The sequence below is a fragment of the Jaculus jaculus genome, chromosome 1, assembly GCF_020740685.1.
Source record: "Jaculus jaculus isolate mJacJac1 chromosome 1, mJacJac1.mat.Y.cur, whole genome shotgun sequence".
NCBI classification, from domain to species: domain Eukaryota; kingdom Metazoa; phylum Chordata; class Mammalia; order Rodentia; family Dipodidae; genus Jaculus; species Jaculus jaculus.
Genome location: NC_059102.1, coordinates 104,124,421 through 104,143,441, shown reverse-complemented (window position 1 = coordinate 104,143,441; position 19,021 = coordinate 104,124,421). Strand labels below are relative to the sequence as shown.

Sequence of the window (19,021 nt, the reverse complement as noted above, 5' to 3'; positions counted from 1 at the left end):
GCACCAAAGGTAGAGTGGAGTATCAGAAAATTTATTCATGTCAACATAAACAGGAATAACTTCCGGAGCCTGAGTACTGAGCTCTGATAGCTCAGTTTTTGTTTTTGCTTTTTCAAATTTATTTATTTTCAATCAGAGAGAGAGAGAAAAAAAAAAGAGAGAGAGAGAGAAAAGGAATGCCAGGGCCTCCAGCCACAACAAAGGAACTCCAAATGCATGTACCCCTTGTGCTGGCTTACGTGAGTCCTGGGGAAATCGAACCTACGTCCTTTGGCTTTGCAGGCAAATACCTTAACCACTAAGCCATTTCTCCAGCCCTCAATTTTGTTTCCTTAATTAATTAATTAATTAGCAAGCAGAGAGAGTTAGAAACGAGAGACAAAACCAGATGTGCCAGGGCCCTCCATCTGCTGCAAATGATCTCCAGGTGCATGTGCCACTTTATGCATCTGGCTTTACATGGGTATTGGGGAATTGAACCCAGGTGGTTGGGCAATGCAGGCAAGCAACCTAATCACTGAGACATCTCTCCAGCCCCTCGGAGTTCTTATAAACAGTATGGCAGGCAGTCTTACATCATCTTAATTGTTTACACTATTGATAGGTTACAAGTTTCTAAAGTTACATGATTTTGGGGCACAAACAGAAAACTCCTTAGCAATCAGTCAGTGATAAGGAAGTACAAATGCAAAACAGAAAGCTTGTTTGTTCAGGGGTGTTGTTACTTATTATTTGCTCTGACCCAGCATGGGACTAAGTGACACAGTTGTGTGTGTTATGATAAGAATAGGACAAGGTTATTCACATTATTTTCAGTTTAGAATCTAAAGTGTTTGCAAAACACTGCTCAACACTGAAAAGGAGAGAGGGGCTTTAGTTTGATTGGAATCACCACCACATTATTGTGAAGGGCCACAAAGAGGCTCTCTGGGGTGGTTAACAAAAGTACACTTGTTGGGCTGGAGAGATGGCTTAGCGGTTAAGCGCTTGCCTGTGAAGCCTAAGGACCCCGGTTCGAGGCTCGGTTCCCCAGGTCCCACATTAGCCAGATGCACAAGGGGGTGCACGCGTCTGGAGTTCATTTGCAGTGGCTGGAAGCCCTGGCGCGCCCATTCTCTCTCTCTCCCTCTATCTGTCTTTCTCTCTGTGTCTGTCGCTCTCAAATAAATAAATAAATAAACCTTAAAAAAAAAAAGTACACTTGTTGACTACATTATAATTCATTAAGCTAAACATTTGTTTTATGATGTCCATATACCTGTTATATACTATAATCAAAAACAGTTATTTATTTTTAAATAGAAACAGAGAGAGAGAGAGAGAGAGAGAGGGAGGGAGAGAGAGAGAGGGAGGGAGAGAGAGGGAGGGAGAGAGAGAATGAGAATGAGAATGGGTGTGCCAGGGCCTCTAGCCACTGCGAAGAAACTCCAGGCACATGTGCAACTTTGTACATCTGGCTTTATGGGTGCTGGGGATTCAAACCCAGGTCTTCATGCTTTGTAAGCAAGCACCTTCAACTGCTGAACCAGCCCTCAAAAAGGTTTTTAAAACTATTTTATTTATTTACTTGGGGTGGGGGGAGCAGAGAGAATGGGCAAGCCAGGCCCTCCATCTGCCACAAATAAATTCCAGATGCATGCACCACTTTGTGCCTCTGGCTTTATGTTGGTACTGGGGAATCAAACGTGGGTCATCAGGTTTTGCAGGCAAGTAAGTGCCTTAACTGCTGAGCCAGCCCCCCAAAAGGTTTTTTTGTTTTGTTTTGTTTTTCAAGGTAGGGTTCTCCCTCGAGCCCATGCTGACCTGGAATTCACTATATAATCTCAGGGTAGCCTCGAACTCATGGTGATCCTCCTACCTCTGCCTCCCGAGTGCTGGGATTAAAAGTGTGCACCACCATAGCTGGCCTTATTTCTTTTGTGGTTAATATTTTTAAAGTATATTTTATTTATTTATTTGAGAGAGAAAGAGGGAGAGAGACAGAATGGGCACACCAGGGTATCCAGCCACTGCAAATGAACTCCAGACACATGCACCCCTTTGTGCAGCTGGCTTACGTGGGTCCTGGAGAATTGAACTGGGATCCTTTGGCTTTGCAGGCAAATGCTAAGCCATCTCTCCATCCCCGTGTGATTTTTTTTTGTTTGTTTGTTTGTTTGTTTTTTGGTTTTTTGAGGTAGGGTCTCACACTGGTCCAGGCTGACCTGGAATTAATTATGTAGACTCAGGGTGGTCTCGAACTCATGACAATTCTCCTACCTCTGCCTCACGAGTGCTGGGATGAAAGGCATGCACCACCACGTGTGGCTCGGTTCATATTTTTTAATGCATCAAATTGCTGGTATCACTACTACCACTATCATCTGATTAGTTCACTTCTCTTCATAAAGTCTTCAAAGACTCCCTGTTGTCTCTGAGATAAAATGGAAAACTCCTTGCTATGGCATTCAAAGGCTTCATGATACAACTCTGTGTCTTTCTGACCTCCTCTGTAAGTCTTGCCCGTTCTTCTTATTTCCCTATCCTCAAGCCAGCCAGAATTTTCAACTTACATGATACTTTAACATACCTTAAGTCATGCTGTTCATCTGAGGATCCTGGTACCATCAACTCTTTTCTTCTTCACCTACTTGCCTCCTACTTAGCCTTTAAGACCCAAATTATGCCAGTTCGGCAAGAAGAAAAGAAGTAAATCCAAGGAGGTTTTAGGAGCAGTGAAAACCTGTGTACACTGCTATATGTGTAGGAGTGAGTGTGTGTGTGTGTGTGTATGTGTGTGTGTGTGTGTCTGTACACACGCACGTGCGCACACATGAACCCACAGAATGCACAATACCAAGAAAGAAGCACACTGTAAATTATGGACTTCTCTTGGGATTATCACTTCCTTTTCTATGCCATCCCAAATTCAGATGCTCTTCTTCAAGACTCCTTCAACAGCAGCTACTTGCCTTTATCTCGCACTTCCTACACAGTGCCACTTACACACACTCTTCTTTGTAGACTTGTGCTTCCTCTCATCTCTGAATCCCCAGGGTTACTAAGTTTCTTAGCATGAGGAAGAGACAACCAATGTTTGTGTAATGAGAAACTTGATCAAGAGTTGATATCCACATCTAGTCTGTCAATCCTGCTATCAAATTCATTTATCACTCTATAACAATAAGAGCTATTTTAAACAGAAGTCACCAGATAACCATGTTTTATGGGTATCATCAACCTTAACACATACTGTGTCTAGAAACAGACATTTAAATCTTGTCATCCAATCGAGCTGATATTAATCTGACTTTTTTTTCAGTTTTTGGAGGTAGGGTCTTGCTCTAGAATAGGCTGACCTAACGTTCACTATGTAGTCTCAGGCTGGTCTCGAACTCACAGCAATCCTCCTACCTCTACCTCCCCTCCTGGGTGCTGGGATTAAAGGTGTGCGCCACCATGCCCAGCCTAATCTGACATTTTAAATATGCAAAGCTGTATGGCATTGTAATTGAACATTAATGACAATAAGTTGATATAATGACTGCAATTATCCACCTCAAATTTCTTTCTGGAAAGAGGCAGAATAGAAATAAATAAATAAGTCAGAAGACTACAATTAACATTATTTTTATCAGCCAAACCACACTGTTACAGTTTTTCCCCTTTCTTTGTTTGCCAGCACCTATAATCAGCATCAGTATCACGCGCTTCCACTGATAGCACACATCACCCACTCTTACTGACAGAAGTCCTAGACTGATAGCACTGCCCTGTCATTAAAATAATGCAAGCCACACACTGTGATGAGTCCGTAGCTACTGCACTTTTATGCTTCCAGGAGTATACTCCTGGCCAAGAGACAGCAGAAGCACAGCAACAGTGGCTACTCTCTATGTACAACCCAGGTTGGCCTTGAACCTGCTCCTCCTACCTCCACCTTCCAAGTGCTAAGATTATACGTATGTGCCACCACACCAGCTTTGGAAAGCTTTCTAGAGCAAACTTAATGCCATTCCTAATCAGTTTATTCCTTGGCCACCTTCCATACTCAGGGTACTATTACGTACTTGCTAAGAACAGTCAGAAATTACATATTAAAGTCTGTGTATTTGTCCTCTTTTGACCTGAATCTATATTATGACCCAGATCTTTTTTGTATTTTTGCACTCTTCCAGCAATTTTTCCTTGGCATCCATAAGTATACTCTAGTCTATGTATTCATTAGAAGCCTTTAGGGAAGAGAAAACAAAAAGATGCAATGGATTAGATCTGAGCTTAGGGACTTTTAGGTTTCTTTTCTGTAATGTTGCTTTGCAATCTCAAAGCTTCATAAAAGAAATAAAGTACAACAGTTATCTTTCTGTCTAGTATCTGCTTAAAAAAGCCATCATTCTCACTACAGAAAACCATGAGCAGTCCAATGTTTACAAAGTAGCTTAAACAAGTCATAAGATGCTACTTATTGCAGGGCATAGTAGAACACATCTTTAATCCCAGCACTCAGGAGACAGAAGTAAGAGGACTGCAGTCAATCTGCGGCCACCTTGAAACCAGGTCAGCCCGGGCTGGAGGGAGACCATACCTTGAGGGGGAAAAAATTCTATTTATTGCTAATCTCATGTCTCAATTATCTGAATGAGTTTATCAGGGTTTTTTTTTATTTTATTTTTTGAGACAGGGGTCTCACTATTGCCCATGCTAGACTCAAACTGTGGTGATCTTCCTATTTGAGCCTCCCAAGTGCTGGTGCTGGGATTAAAGGCGTGCCCAGCATGCTGGCAAGAAGTCTGAGTTAAGAGATGCAACCTTGAAAACTACAAGTTGTGAAGAAAGTAAATTTGCAATCCAAGCTACCTTTCAACAAATACAGAAAATAATTCAAGCCAGGTGTGGTGGTGCATGCCTTTAATCCCAGCACTCAGGAGGCAGAGGGAGGAGGATCGCTGTGAGTTCAAGGCCACCCTGAGACTACATAGTGAATTCCAGGTCAGCCTGAGCCTTAGTGAAACCCTACCTCGAAAAACCAAATAATAATAATAATAATAATAACAATAATAATAATAATTCCTACCTCCTTTCTCCTCTGAAAGGTCAAACTTCTCTTAGATGAGATGAGGTCCTTCGGGAGCAAACCACCAGTATCTCTCCCTTAGCACCTAACATCAGGCAATAAAACTAAGAAAGCAAAGACAAGGGCTGGAGAGATGGCTTAGTTAAGGCGTTTGCCTGCAAAGCCAAAGGACTTTGGTTTAATTCTCCAGGACCCACGTAAGCCAGATGCACAAGGGGGCACATGCATCTGGAGTTTGTTTGCAGTGGCTGGAGGCCCTGGAGCACCCATTCTCTCTCCCTCTCTCTGTCTCTGTCTGTCTGTCTCTCTCTCTCTCTCTCAAATAAATATAAAAAGAGCCGGGCATGGTGGCACACGCCTTTAATCCCAGCACTTGGGAGGCAAAGGTAGAAGAATGAACTGCCCAGTAAACTCTTCTCTTAATGTTCATACCCATGTATTAATGCTACCTCACATTTGGTTACAGAAGCTTCTCTTTTCAGATGGCGGGGACCTTGGGATGACTCAGAAGGCTCCATTGTGGAAGTGATGAAAAGAATGTAAGAGCCAAAGGAAGAATAGGACTCCTTACAATACACTCTTCCAGACAGACAAAATGGTCTGAATATCCATGACCTTACAGTGCCTGACATTACCTACAGAAGACCATCATAAGAGGAGAAAGAAAAGATGATGACATCAAGATAAAAGAGACACTGATTATGAGGAGAGGATGGTAGAGAGTGGAGTTGTGAAGGAGAATGTGGGGGGAGGTAATTCCATGGTTTATTGTCTATAAATATTGTCTAAAATATAAATAATACACAGAGAGAGAGAGAGAGAGAGCGTGCGCGAGCGCACGTGAGCAAGCCAGGTGTGGTGGCACACACATTTAATCCCAGCACCTGGTAGGCAGAGGCAGGAGGATTTCCATCAGTTTGAGGCCACCCTGAAACTACAAAGTGAATTCCAGTTCAGCCTGGGCTAGAGTGAAACCCTACCTCAAAAAAACAAAAAGAAAAAAAATTATATATATTTGAGAAAGAAAGAGGATGGGCATGCCATTTTCTATCTCCTGCAAACAAACTCCAGATACACACACAACTTTGTGCATCTGGCTTTATGTGGGTACTACAGAATCAAACCCAGATACTTAGGCTTTGTAGGCAAGTGCCTTAACTGCTAAGACATCTCTCCAGCACAAAGTACCTCTTTGTTTAAAAAAAAAAATTTGGGGGGACCTGGAGAGATAGCTTAACGGTTATAGTACTTACAAGACAAAGCCAAGGGACCCAGGTTCACCCAGTACTCATGTAAAGCCAGATGCACAAGGTGGCACATGCATCTGGAGTTTGTCTGCAGTGGCTAGAGGCCCTGGTGCAGCCATTCTCCCTTTCTCTCCTCTATTTCTCTCTCTTGTTCTCTCCCACTCAATAAATAATTTTTTAAAAAGGAAAATTTTACATTCAGGACAAGAAATAAAATAAGTGGTTCTCTAATTAGAACATAGCATGTAGGAAAAAATAATTATAAAAACATTTTGGAAAGCCAGGTGTGAGCTCATGTCTATCATCCCAGCACTCAGGAGCCTGAGGCAGGAGGATTGCCATGAGGTCCAGGCCAACCTAAGCTATAGTGGGAGACCCTGTCTCAAAACAAACAAACTGAAAGAAATATTTCAGGACAATCCTGGAATTCTTCATGTAGATTGTATTTTAGAAACCGTAACAATATTAAATTTCCTTTTCCCTATTTTTGTGATGCTGAGGACTTCAATCTAAGTAGATGGAGTTTGGCAGCTGATTCGGGAAAGCTATAACAAAACAAAGTACATCATAAGCAAGTACACATTGAAGGCTGAAAAGCGAAAACTAAGTTGGTTCTTTAGAACCTTTTCAGATGTTCTGCAAGAACTGAGGAAAAGTTATCAACATACCAACAATGGATGGCTCATTTCCAAAAAGAGGCTGTATGAGCTAGACAAATTAATATCAGGGGAAATGACAGGCCTACTTCCTTAGTTAATCATTGACCCAACCTTATTGAGGTTTACCATGCAACAAGTGTTGAGTCAGACATGAGAAATACAAAATGAATTAATGCCTCACAGGTATGTTAGTCCTGTGGCCCATGGACTGCATGCAGCCCAGCACAGATGGGAATGTTAAAACTGGGTTTTTAGCTTGTTTGCTAGTTACCTGGTTGTTGATTTCTATTATTAAGGATTAAATCTGGACCTGTACATACTAGGCAAGTATTCTACCCATCTCCAGAACCAAAATATGTCCTTATCAATGAAACAGATATATACTTTATACTGCTAGGTTATATGATAAATGCACACACAGGATATATGGAAACACAAAGGAGGAACATGCAAGATAAACTTGTGGAAACTGGGCATGGTGGCGCACACCTTTAATCCCAGCACTCAGGAGGCAGAGGTAGGAGGATCGCTGTGAGTTCGAGGCTACCCTGAGACACTGTAGTGAATTATAGGTCAGCCTGAGCTACAGCAAGAGCCTACGGGGGTTGGGGGGGGAGATAAACTTGAGGAAATAAGAGCAGTACAAACATCTCTCAGAGGTGGTGATACTTAAACTGAGTCCTAAAACTTAACAAGGAAACAAAGGTAGGGGGGCTAAAATAATGCTCCTTCAGGTAAAAACTAACAAATGGAGAAAAAAATAACCTGCGTATTCCTGCCCAGCCTATAGCACACAAAACCAAAAGACCCTTCCTGAGAGTAATGAGTGAGCAGCCATGGAGGCCTGTGACTGGAGAGCAGATTCTGTGGAGCAGCTTGTTTACACACACAGCACCTCCACACTTCCCAACTCAAAGCAAGCCACATTTGGAGACAAGAGTGAAAGCTGTACTTAAGACAGGTTCACAGACAAGTTCTCACTTACAACACTGGGCGGCAGCAGTGGGCAATGGCTTCCTCTGGCTTTCTTCTTGAATAGAATACTAAAAGCAGAAAGGAGAGAGAAAAAAAAACAAAACATATAGTAAGAGGCCCAAGTAAAGAGGAAGGGGGGAAAAACACAGCTACCTATAAAAGTTTAGTGCTTACTAAAGTCAAAAATATATTTGCTGAACAGAAGTAAAAGTTTCCCACCGTTATTTTCCTGTGTGAGACTAACTTACTGGCCAGACTTTCAATTATGGCAATGGCCCAGTGAAATAGGCTAAAGCAGGACATCAGAGAGACTATTCTGTCCAAGAACACCTGAGTGCCCACTCTGCCAGACAGCTGGAGAAGGTCTGGCCTTAGCATGTTTCACAGTGCTCAGATTATTCCTTTATTAAATATATAGATATTCCCATTCCAGTAAGGAAACTAAAAGCCTCTTCTCCCAGCCCCCATTTGATTCCCCAGTATCCATGTGAAGCCAGATGCACAAAGTTGTACATGTGTCTGGAGTTTACTTATAATGGTAATAGGCCCTGATGTGCCCATTTCACTAATGAACATTTTATTATTTATTTATTTGTGAGATAGAGAAAGAATGGGTGCACCAGGGCCTATAGCCGCTGTGAATGAACTCCAAACTCGTGTGCCCCCTTGTGCACATGTGCAACATTGTATACTTACATCACTGTTTGTCTGGCTTTGTGGGACCTGGAGATTCAAACATGAGTCCTTAGGCTTTACAAGCAACTGCCTTAACCACTAAACCATCTCTCCCTCTCCCTTTCTCTATATATATAAACACACACACACATACATACATATTCATATATATACATACATACACACACACACACATATATATTGGGTTTTTCAAGGCAGGGTCTCATTCTAGCACAGGCTGACCTAGAATTCACTCTGTATTCTCAGGATGGCCTCTAACTCACAGCAATCCTCCTACCTCTGCCACCCGAGTGCTGGGATAAATGACATACGACACTATGAACAGCTCAATATTTTTTTAAAAATACAAAATTGTGAAATTTGCAGAAAAATAGATGTCTCTGGAAAAGATTATACTAGGTAAGGTGACCCAAGCTCACAAAGACAAATGTCACATGTTCTCTCCCATATGTTTAGATTTATATGTGAGTTGGAATAAGACGCTAAGAAGAAGCCATGAGGGAGGGAGGAGAGGGGAGGGTTTAAGGGAAGGGAATAAAGATTTCTAACAAAAAGGCAGAATACTAGAAGTGAACAGGGATGAAGGAGAAAAGGAAGTTTAATCAAAACTAAAGATACAGGCTGAAGAGATGGCTTAGCACTTAAGGTGCTTGCCTGCAATGCCTAAGGACCCATGTTCAACTCTCCAGATCCCATGTAAGCCAGATGCACAAAGATAAGACAAATGCAAGGTCGCACATGCTGACAAGGTGGCGCAAGCTCTGGCATTTAATTGCAGTGGCTGAGGCTCTGGTGTGCTAATTCTTTCTCTCTCCCTCTCTCTAAAATTAAAAAAAAAAAAAGATGCTACGAGTAACCCTTCTTTGTTAGCTAATTTCAAAAACTATATAATTTGCAGTTGTTGTGCTATGAATAAGCCGTCTGGAAACCTACTTCTTTATTAGCCAACTTCAAAGAATATATAATTTTTTTTGAGGTAGGGTCTAGCCCAGGCTGATCTGAAATTCACTCTGGAGTCCCAGGCTGGCCTCACAGAGATCCTCCTACTTCTGCTGAAATTAAAGACATGTTCCACCATGGTGAGTAAAATATGTAATTTTAAAAAAGAATTTGGACAGAGAACTTTGTGGAATGGAGGGGCTGCATCCAGAAGTCACAAGTTGTTACAGGAACTAAATGGTAAGACTGCTACTGAAGATACCATATCCTTTGGTAAGAGAACACTTAGAAATCAAGCTAGAACTAAGCTGTAAGCCTGCTCCATGCAGAATAGCTGTCACAGTGCTAGAAAGTGTTATGTAAGAAAAATTACCAACAGTCTTAACCAGCAGAGGACCCTGCAAGCTACACAAATGGCCAGCCAGGCAAGATGTGCCAACTGGTACAATAGTGGCATATCTGGTATAGAGGTAACCAACTGCTCTCTGATTTGATATAGGGTCCATTCCACAGGAGGGAATTCATGTCTGGGATTAAAAATCTAGTCAAGGCTGGATGGATGGCTTAGCAGTTAAGGCATTTGCCTGAAAAGCCAAAGGACCCAGGTTCAATTCCCAAGGACCCACATTAGCCAGATGCAAAAGGGAGTGCACACATCTAGAGTTTGAAGTGGCTGGAGGCCCTGGCGTGCCCATTTGCTCTATCTCTACCCACCCCCACTTTCTCTGTCAAATAAATAAATATAAATAAAATATTTTTTGTAATCTAGTCAAAAGCCTATGGCTGGGAAGGAAGGTCATAAATCCTAGGGGGAAAGCTACTTCTGTTGTTTGGTTAAATAAATATATTGGACCCACCAAACTGCCCTCCAAATAATTGTTTATCTCCATAGACTAATACTGCTCTCACTCTGGAGTCCCAGGCTGGACTCACAGAGATCCTCCCACTACTGCCTCCCAAGTGCTAAGATTTTGGTTAGAGAAGCTTTTTTTTTTTTTTTTTTTTTTTTTTTTTGAGGTAGGGTCTCACTCTAGCCCGGGCTAACCTGATATTCACTTGGTAGTCTCAGGGTGGCCTTGAACTCATGACAATTCTCCTACCTCTGCCTCCCAAGTGCTGGGATTAAAGGCATGTGCCACCACACCCAGCTTGAAGCTTTTCTTTTAGGTGGTGGTGACTACAAAATGAGAGATCACTATTATGCCCTACAAGGCTCAGGGATACTGCAGAGGTTGAGGAAAGAATGTAAGAGCCAAAGGATAGAGAGGAGTGATTTGGAACACTGTTTTCCAGACACAAAGTAAGTGGTACACCCATGGTCTCACAGCAGCTGTCTTTACCTGCACAAGACCTGTATAATATTGGGCTCATCAACATGTTGTTATGGATGATGAAGGAGAGCAAAAAATTGACATCAAAATAGAAGAGTGATTAATTAGAAAGAGGAGGTTCAACCAAGGAAGGATGGGAAAAGGGAGAGAAAGGAAGTAATGACAGCAGTTATGATCAGGGTAAATTATATATATGTATTGAGGTTGTAATAAATAATCAAAAATGATATTAAAAATAAACTTTTGCCAAGTGTGATGACTCTAGTGTGCACCACCACACCTGGCTTAAAAATAAATCTTTGGGGCTCAGGGTCTAATGTGGAAGAGGTGGCGGAAACAGTGTAAGAGCCAAAGGAAGGGTAAGACTCCTTACAACATGCTCCCTCCAGACATAAAATGGCCTGGATATCCATGACCTCATAGTGCCTGACACTACCTACAGAAGACCATCATAAGAGGAAGAAAAGTTCATGACATCAAAAGTAAAAGAGAGACTGATTGAGATGGGGACAGGGTATGATGGAGAGTGGAGTTTCAAAGGGGTAAGTGTGGGGAGGGAGGGTATCACCATGGAGTATTTTTTATAATTATGGAAGTTGTTAATAAAAAAAATTATTAAAAAAAATAAAATGAAATAAACCTTTGGGGCCAGGAGGCAGAGGTAGGAGGATCGCCATGAGTTCAAGGCCACCCTGAGACTACATAGTTAATTCCAGGTCAGCCTGGGCCAGAGTGAGACCCTACCTCGAAAAAGCACAAAACATAAAAATAAATAAATAAATAAATAAAATAAACCTTTGGGGGATGGAGATATGGCTTAATGGTTAAGTGCTTGCCTGTGAAGCCTAAGGACCCCAGTTCGAGGCTTGATTCCCCAGGACCCATGGTAAGCCAGATGCACAAGGTGGTGTATGCACCTGGAGTTTCATCTGCAATGGTTGGAGGCTTTAAATAAAATAAAATAAACCTTTGAAAGCCAGGAATGGTGGCGCATGCCTTTAATCCCAGCACATGGGAGGCAGAGGTAGAAGGATCACTGCGAGTCCGAAGCCACCCTGAGATTACATAGTGAATTCCAAGTTAGCCTGAGCTAGAATGAGACCCTATTTTGAAAAGCAAAAACAAATAAAAAAATTAAAATTAAAAAAAAAACTTTTGAGTGCTTGCTTCAGCAGCACATATACTGAATTGGAATGACACAGACAAGGTTAGCAAGGCCTCTGCACAAGGATGAAACCCAAATTTGTGAAGCGCTCCATATTTTAAAAAAATTAAAAAATAAAAAGACAAACCTTTAGCTGCTCAGTAAGCACTTCTCCTAATGTTCATACCCTTATATTAATGCTACACTCACTTTTGATTAGAGAAGCTTCTCTTTCCGGGTGGCAGTGATCTTGGGATGACTAAGAAGGCACCATGGTGCTGAAAAGAAGTGACAGGAGTGCTCGGCACTGCAATATCTCTATCACACCTTCCAAGGCTCAGGGTCCATTGCAGAAGAGGTGGCCGAAAGAATGTAAGAGCCAAAGGAAGGGTAGGACTCCTTGCAATGTGCTCCTCTAGACACAAAATGACCTGGATATCCATGACCTCACAGTGCCTGACACTACCTACACAAGACCATCATCACAGGAGGAAAAGATCATGACATCAAAATATGAGAGACTGAGAAGGGGAGGGGATATGATGGAGAGTAGAGTTTCAAAGGGGTAAGTGGGGAAGGGAGGGAATTACCATAGGATATTGTTTACAATTATGGAAGTTGTTGATAAAAAAATTTAAATAAAATAAAATTTAAAACTTTTGACACAAATATCCAATGGAATATATCTAATTAGAAATTAGGATGAATGTAAAAAAAGTTAATGATATATACATAAATAATGATGTTAGTAGTAAAGGATATTTCAGGTACTTGGATCTGAAACACTTTAAAAAAAATTTTTTTTAAGCTGGGCATGGTGGCGCACACCTTTAATCCCAGCACTCGGGAGGCAGAGGTAGGAGGATTGCCAAGAGTTCGAGGCCACCCTGAGACTACATAGTGAATTCCAGGTCAGCCTGGACAAGAATGAGACCCTATATCGAAATAAATTTTTTTTTGTTGATTTTTATTTATTCATTTGAGTGTGACAGAGAGAGAAAGAGACAGAGACAGAGAGAGAGAGAGAGAGAGAGAGAGAGAGAGAGAGAGAGAGAATGGGCATGCCAGGGCTTCCAGCCACTGTAAACGAACTCCAGACACATGCGCCCCCTTGTGCATCTGGCTAACATGGGTCCTGGGGAATCGAGCCTCGAACCGGGGTCCTTATGCTTCATAGGCAAGCACTTAACAGCTAAGCCATCTCTCCAGCCCTTTATTTTTACTTATTTATTTGAGACAGAGAGAAAGAGGCAGAGAGAGAGAGAGGGAATGGTGCGCCAGGGCTTCCAGCCACTGCAAATGAACTCCAGGCGCCTGCGCATCCTTGTGCATCTGGCTTACGTGGGTGGGACCTGGGAATCAAACCAAGGTCCTTTGGCTTTGCAGGCAAACACCTTAATTACTAAGCCATCTCTCCAGCCCCCAAAACACTTTTTGCATGCATGTTCATAACATAAGTCATAAGCAATGAACTGTAATACAAATATTATAATAATACTGCAATTAATACTTTAAATACTATAAAATGCTATTAATAATTCCAGAAGTAAGTGATTAAAAAAAAAAGACAGTATGACAGCATTAGTAAAAGTAACAATCTGCCAGAGGTGTACGCCTTTAATCCTAGCACTCAGGAGGCAGAGGCAGGTGGATCACTGAGTTCAAGGCCAGCCTGGGACTACAGAGTGAGTTCCAAATCAGCCTGGAAAGAACGAAACCATGCCTTAAAAAAAAAAACAAAAAAAAAAAAAACACCAAACTGACAGTCACAAAAATGCTCAATGCTTCTTGAAGTTCAAACACTTATTCCAAAATGACAAGAAGACTTGGTAACAAACAATAATCATTATAAACAATAATTTTTCAGGCTGAGGGAATGGCTCAGTCATTCAAAGTGCTAACTTGCAAAGCCAACAGCCTGGGTTCAATTCCCCAGGACCCACATAAAGCCAGATGCACAAACTGGCACATGAGTCTGGAGATTTTTTGCAGTGGCAAGAGGCTCTGGCATGCCCAGTCTCTTTCTTTTCTCTCTATGAAATGTGTTTATGAAAATACAAATATTTTTAAATGTAAAAACTAATAATTTTTCTAGGCAGAACACAGAAATAACAGTGAAAACTCCCCTAAAACTTAAGTACTAAACTAGAATTTACACTTAAGAAATCAGAATAGACATTTTTAAGAAGCTACACTTTAAAATATTTTTCTAATTTTTTAAATTTATTTGAAAGGTGGTTTGATTCAGGTGTCCTCCATAAACATGTGTGTTCTGAATGCTAGATGCCCAGCTGATGGCAATTTGGGAATTAAAGCCTCCTGGAAGCAGTGTATTATCAGAGGCAGGCTTACAGGCTTTATAGCCAGTTTCCCCTTGCCAGTGTTTGGCACACCCTCCTGTTGCTATGGTCCACCTTATATTGGCCAGGGGGTGATATCCACCCTCTGCTCATGCCGTCATTTTCCCCTACCATCGTGGAGCTTCCCCTCACGTTTATAAGCCAAAATAAGCCCTTTTACCCACAAACTGCTCTTGATTGGGTATTTTCTGACAGGAATGTGAACCTGACTGCAAAAGGAGCGGGGGTGGGGGGGACAGAAAGAATATGATCATGCCAGGGCTTCCAGCTGCTGCAAACAAACTCCAGATACATGTGCCACCTTGTGCATCTGGTTCAAGGTGAGCCTGGGCTACATGAGATTCTATTTAAAATATTTAAAGAAAAGCTGGAGAGATGACTTAGTGGTCAAGGCACTTGCCTGAAAAGCCTAAGGCCTCATGCTCAACTCTCCAGGTCCTAGATAAGCCAAACACATAAAGTGAAGCAAGTGTGAAAGGTCACATATTCATACAAGGGCGCACACAGCTCTGTAATTCGACTGCAGTGGCTGGAGGCCCTGGCATGCTAATTCTCTCTCTCACACTAGAATTGGCTTAGTAGTTAAGGCACTTGCCTACAAAGCTAAAAGACCTAGATTTGATTCCCCAGGACCCATGTAAGGCAGATGCACAAGGTGGCACATGAGTCTTGGGGTTCATTTGCAGTGGCTGGAGGCCCTAGCATACCTATTCGCTTTCGTTATCTGCCTGCCTCGTCTTTTTCTCGCTCTCAAATAAATAAAAATATTTTTTATAAAGACAGGGAAATTCCAGACCAAACTCATTTGTCAATATAAATACAAAAATACAAATAGATTATAAAGCCATATTCATCACAGTATTTTAAGCATGTGATATTTAAATGTGAATATGTGTGTACAAAAATATAGATATATAGATACAGATGTTAGCATATACAATGTACCTATAATTTGACCAGGTGGACTTTAAAGGCAAGCATGGCTAAATATCTGAAGATTTAGAACTTTCATACTATATCCTAACAAAAATGCTAAATCAGAAACCTAATTTTTTTAATCTTACAAAGGGTATTTAACAACATTAGTGACAAATATCACACTTTAAAATTTGTATGTGTGTGTGTGTGCGCACGCACGCGGGTACATGTGTGCGTATGTGAGTGATATGAAACTAGAAAGAGGATCATGAGAGAAGAATAAGAGATCTTAAGGAAGGAAAGAAAAAGACAGGGTATTAGATTAAATATGAAATGAAAGAAGGGCATCTACTAGAGAGAAGGAAGGAAATCAGTGGGGAAGGGGACAGCAAGGAATGCAGTGGAGAGGAGTAATGAACTAGAAGTAAAATTATATATGTATGTGTTATATGTGTGTGTGTTAATATATAAAATTATGTATGTCATATGCATAAATATAATTATATATGACATAAAATTTTACATACATGTGTGTGTATATATATGTATATATAAAAATGCTATCATGAAACTTTCACTAGCAAGCCTGAAGGTAAAAGCCTATAATCCCAACACTTCGGAAACAGAGGCAGGAGAATAAAGAATTCAAAAGCCGGGCATGGTGGCGCACACCTTTTAATCCCAGCACTTGGGAGGCAGAGGTAGGAGGATCGCCATGAGTTCAAGGCTACCCTGAGACTACATAGTGAATTCCAGACCCTACCTTGAAAAGCCAAAAAAAAAAAAAAAAAAATTCAAGACTAGCTAGCCTCAGGTATATAGCAACTTTTAGACAAGCCTGGTCTACATTGGACCCTGTCACAAGCAAGCAAAACAGAACCACCACCAAGAAACCTATTACTTGTATGCTACTTAAAAATTAATTTAAAATGAATGGACCTGGAAAGGATTATACTAAGTGAGGTAACCCAGGCCCAGAAAGTCAAGCGACACATGTTCTCTCTCATATGTGGATCCTAGCTACAGATGATTGGGCTTCTGCATGGGAATGAAAATACTTAGTAGCAGAGGCCAGTAAGTTAAAAAGGAGACATAAAGGGAAGAGAAAGGAAGGGAGGAGGGTACTTAGTAGGTTGATATTGTATATATGTAAGTACAATGATTGAGATTGGGAGGTAATATGATGGAGAATGGAATTTCAAAGGGGAAAGTGGGGGGAGGGAGGAAGGGAATTTCCGTGGGATATTTTTTATAACCATGGAAAATGCTAATAAAAATTTAAAAAAATAAATTAAAAAAAATAATTTAAAATGCTTTGTTATTTTAAGAAGACTGATTTCAAGTGGTTTACACCTGCAATCCCAGCACTTAGAGGAGGCTGAGGCAGAAGGAATGCCTCAAATTCAAGGCAAGCCTGGGCTATAGAGTGATACCCGTCTCAAACAAACAAGCAAAAAAAGGCTTATGAAAATTCTTTTTAATGTTAGAAAAAGATAAGGCTTCCCATTCTTCGTCCACAAGAGATTCATCCCAGGATCCCCTCCACAACAAATACCAACATCCAGATGATTACATCTCTTATATAAAATCATATGGTATCCGCATAGAATTTACACATGTGCTTTTGTATACTTTAGACATTTTAGATGGGTATGATGGATCAGGCCCGTAGTCCCATCACTTGGGAAGGACGCACAAGAGGATCAGGAATGAGGGCATCCTCAGCTACAGAACAAGTCTAAGACCATCCTCAGCTGTGTATCAAGTTTGAGGACTACATGTGGCCCTATCTCAAAAGACCAAAGAGACCTCCCCCCCAAAAAATCTCAGAATTACTTATAACATTTGACCAATGTAAATTCTATATAAATAAACTCTGTGCATGTTTGGCACAAACACAAATTTTCAAACATTTTCATTCCCAAGTAGGCTGTGTTCATAGACATAGAATCTACAGATATAGGGCAACTATACCAGAAGTCTGGTACTGGATTCTGTTGGGGGAGAAGGGGATAGGCTCTCTTGTAGCACTGGTGGCCCTGAACTCTTTGTAGCTGAGGATAACCTTGAATTCCTGGCCCTCCTGCCTCTACCTCCTACATGCTGGGATTATAGGCGTGTAGCACTCAGTTGAGGCATTTATATTTTTTTATTTTGCCTCCACTTTTTTAAATTTATTTTTTATTAACAACTTCCATGATTATAAACAATATCCCATGGTAATGTCCTCCCTCCTCCCACTTTCCCCTTTGAAATTCCATTCTCCATCATATATTCACCCCCTCTCAATCAGTCTCTCTTCTATTCTGATGTCATGATCTTTTCCTCCTTTTATGATGGTCATGTGTACATAGTGTCAAGCACTGTGAGGTCATGGATATCCAGGCCATTTTGTCTGGAGGAGCACACTATAAGGAGTCCTTCCCTTCCTTTGGCTCTTACATTCTTTCTGCCACCTCTTCCGCAATGGACCCTGAGCCTTGAAAGGTGTGACAGAGATACTGCAGTGCTGAGCACTCCTCTGTCACTTCTTCCCAGCACCATGATTGGCATTTTTTTAAAAATTTTATTTATTTATTTATTTAACAGAGCAAGAGGAAGAGAGAGTGACAGAATGGGCGCACCAGGGCCTCCAGCCACTGCAAAAGAACTCCAGATGCATGTGCCCCCTTGTGCTAACGTGGGTCCTGAGCAATTGAACCTGGGTCCTTTGGCTTTGCAAGCAAACGCCTTAACTGCGAAGACATCTCTCCAGTCCACATTTAATTTTTTTAAAGAGGTCATCAAAAGCAAATTCTGACAAAATGTCACAGTCAAGAAATGCAAAAGGGGAAATAAAGCAAACTGAATTGGATCCTAGAACAACAAAAATGACACCAGGTAAAACCTAAAGAAATGCAAATAAACTCTTTTTCCTTTCTTCCTTCTTCCTGGTATCCTTCTCTTCCACCTTTCCTCTCTTTCAGGATAAACACAAATATCTCCTCAAAAACTCAAACCAAGACTGGAGAGATGGCTTAGGGGTTAAGGTGTTAGCCTATAAAACCTCAGAACCCAGGTTCAATTCCCTAGTACCCTGTTGAGCCAGATGTACAAAGTGGTGCAAGCATGTGGAGTGGCTAGAGGCCCTGGCACATCCAATCTTTCTTTCTCTCTCCCTCCCTCCCCCTTTCTCTGTCCCTCAAATATTAAAAAAAAAACAAAAAACAAAAAAAAACCCTCATCTGTGGAGCTAGGCATTCTTGGTGGAGAGCGCTCAGTTTCTTGTCTTGTGCTGGTTTTTATGTGTTCTTGTGGGTTTATTATTATTTATTATTTTGTTTTCAAATACTAGCTCTTATAAGATCTTAAGTAAGTGACCTGCTTTGGGTTTAAACCACACTGAAGTGGGATGGTGTTAAATGAACACACAGGTTATGGAGGTCGCAAGCATGCCAGCAGCTCTGCGTTGGTAGTTGGTACAAATGTTCAGGGATGTCCATGTTGGAGGGCCCCAACTGCAGTGATACCATGACCATACCTGTGGAGCTCAGGAGCTACTCTGCAGGATAAGCATTTCCCTAGCTCCCACACTGTGTCCCAGCTGCACAGGCTGTGGAGGCTGCGTTGGTACCACCTTGGTGGGCATGTGCTAAACACACCCTTGCCCTGGGCCTGCCCACCAGCCTCCACTGGAGGTCAGAAGGTCCTTCTGCTGTG

General features: G+C 41.5%; 1 protein-coding gene and 1 non-coding gene across 2 annotated transcripts in view; one reads left to right on the top strand and one right to left on the bottom strand.

Annotated features, from left to right (window-relative positions):
* LOC123463514 overlaps window positions 1-19,021 on the bottom strand; it is a 132,122-nt gene that overhangs the window by 33,171 nt on the left and 79,930 nt on the right. The gene's annotated exons all lie outside the window — the stretch shown is intronic.
* LOC123458259 lies at window positions 12,060-12,165 on the top strand. Its single transcript, XR_006635554.1, has one exon. It is a non-coding gene; the product is annotated as a U6 spliceosomal RNA (small nuclear RNA).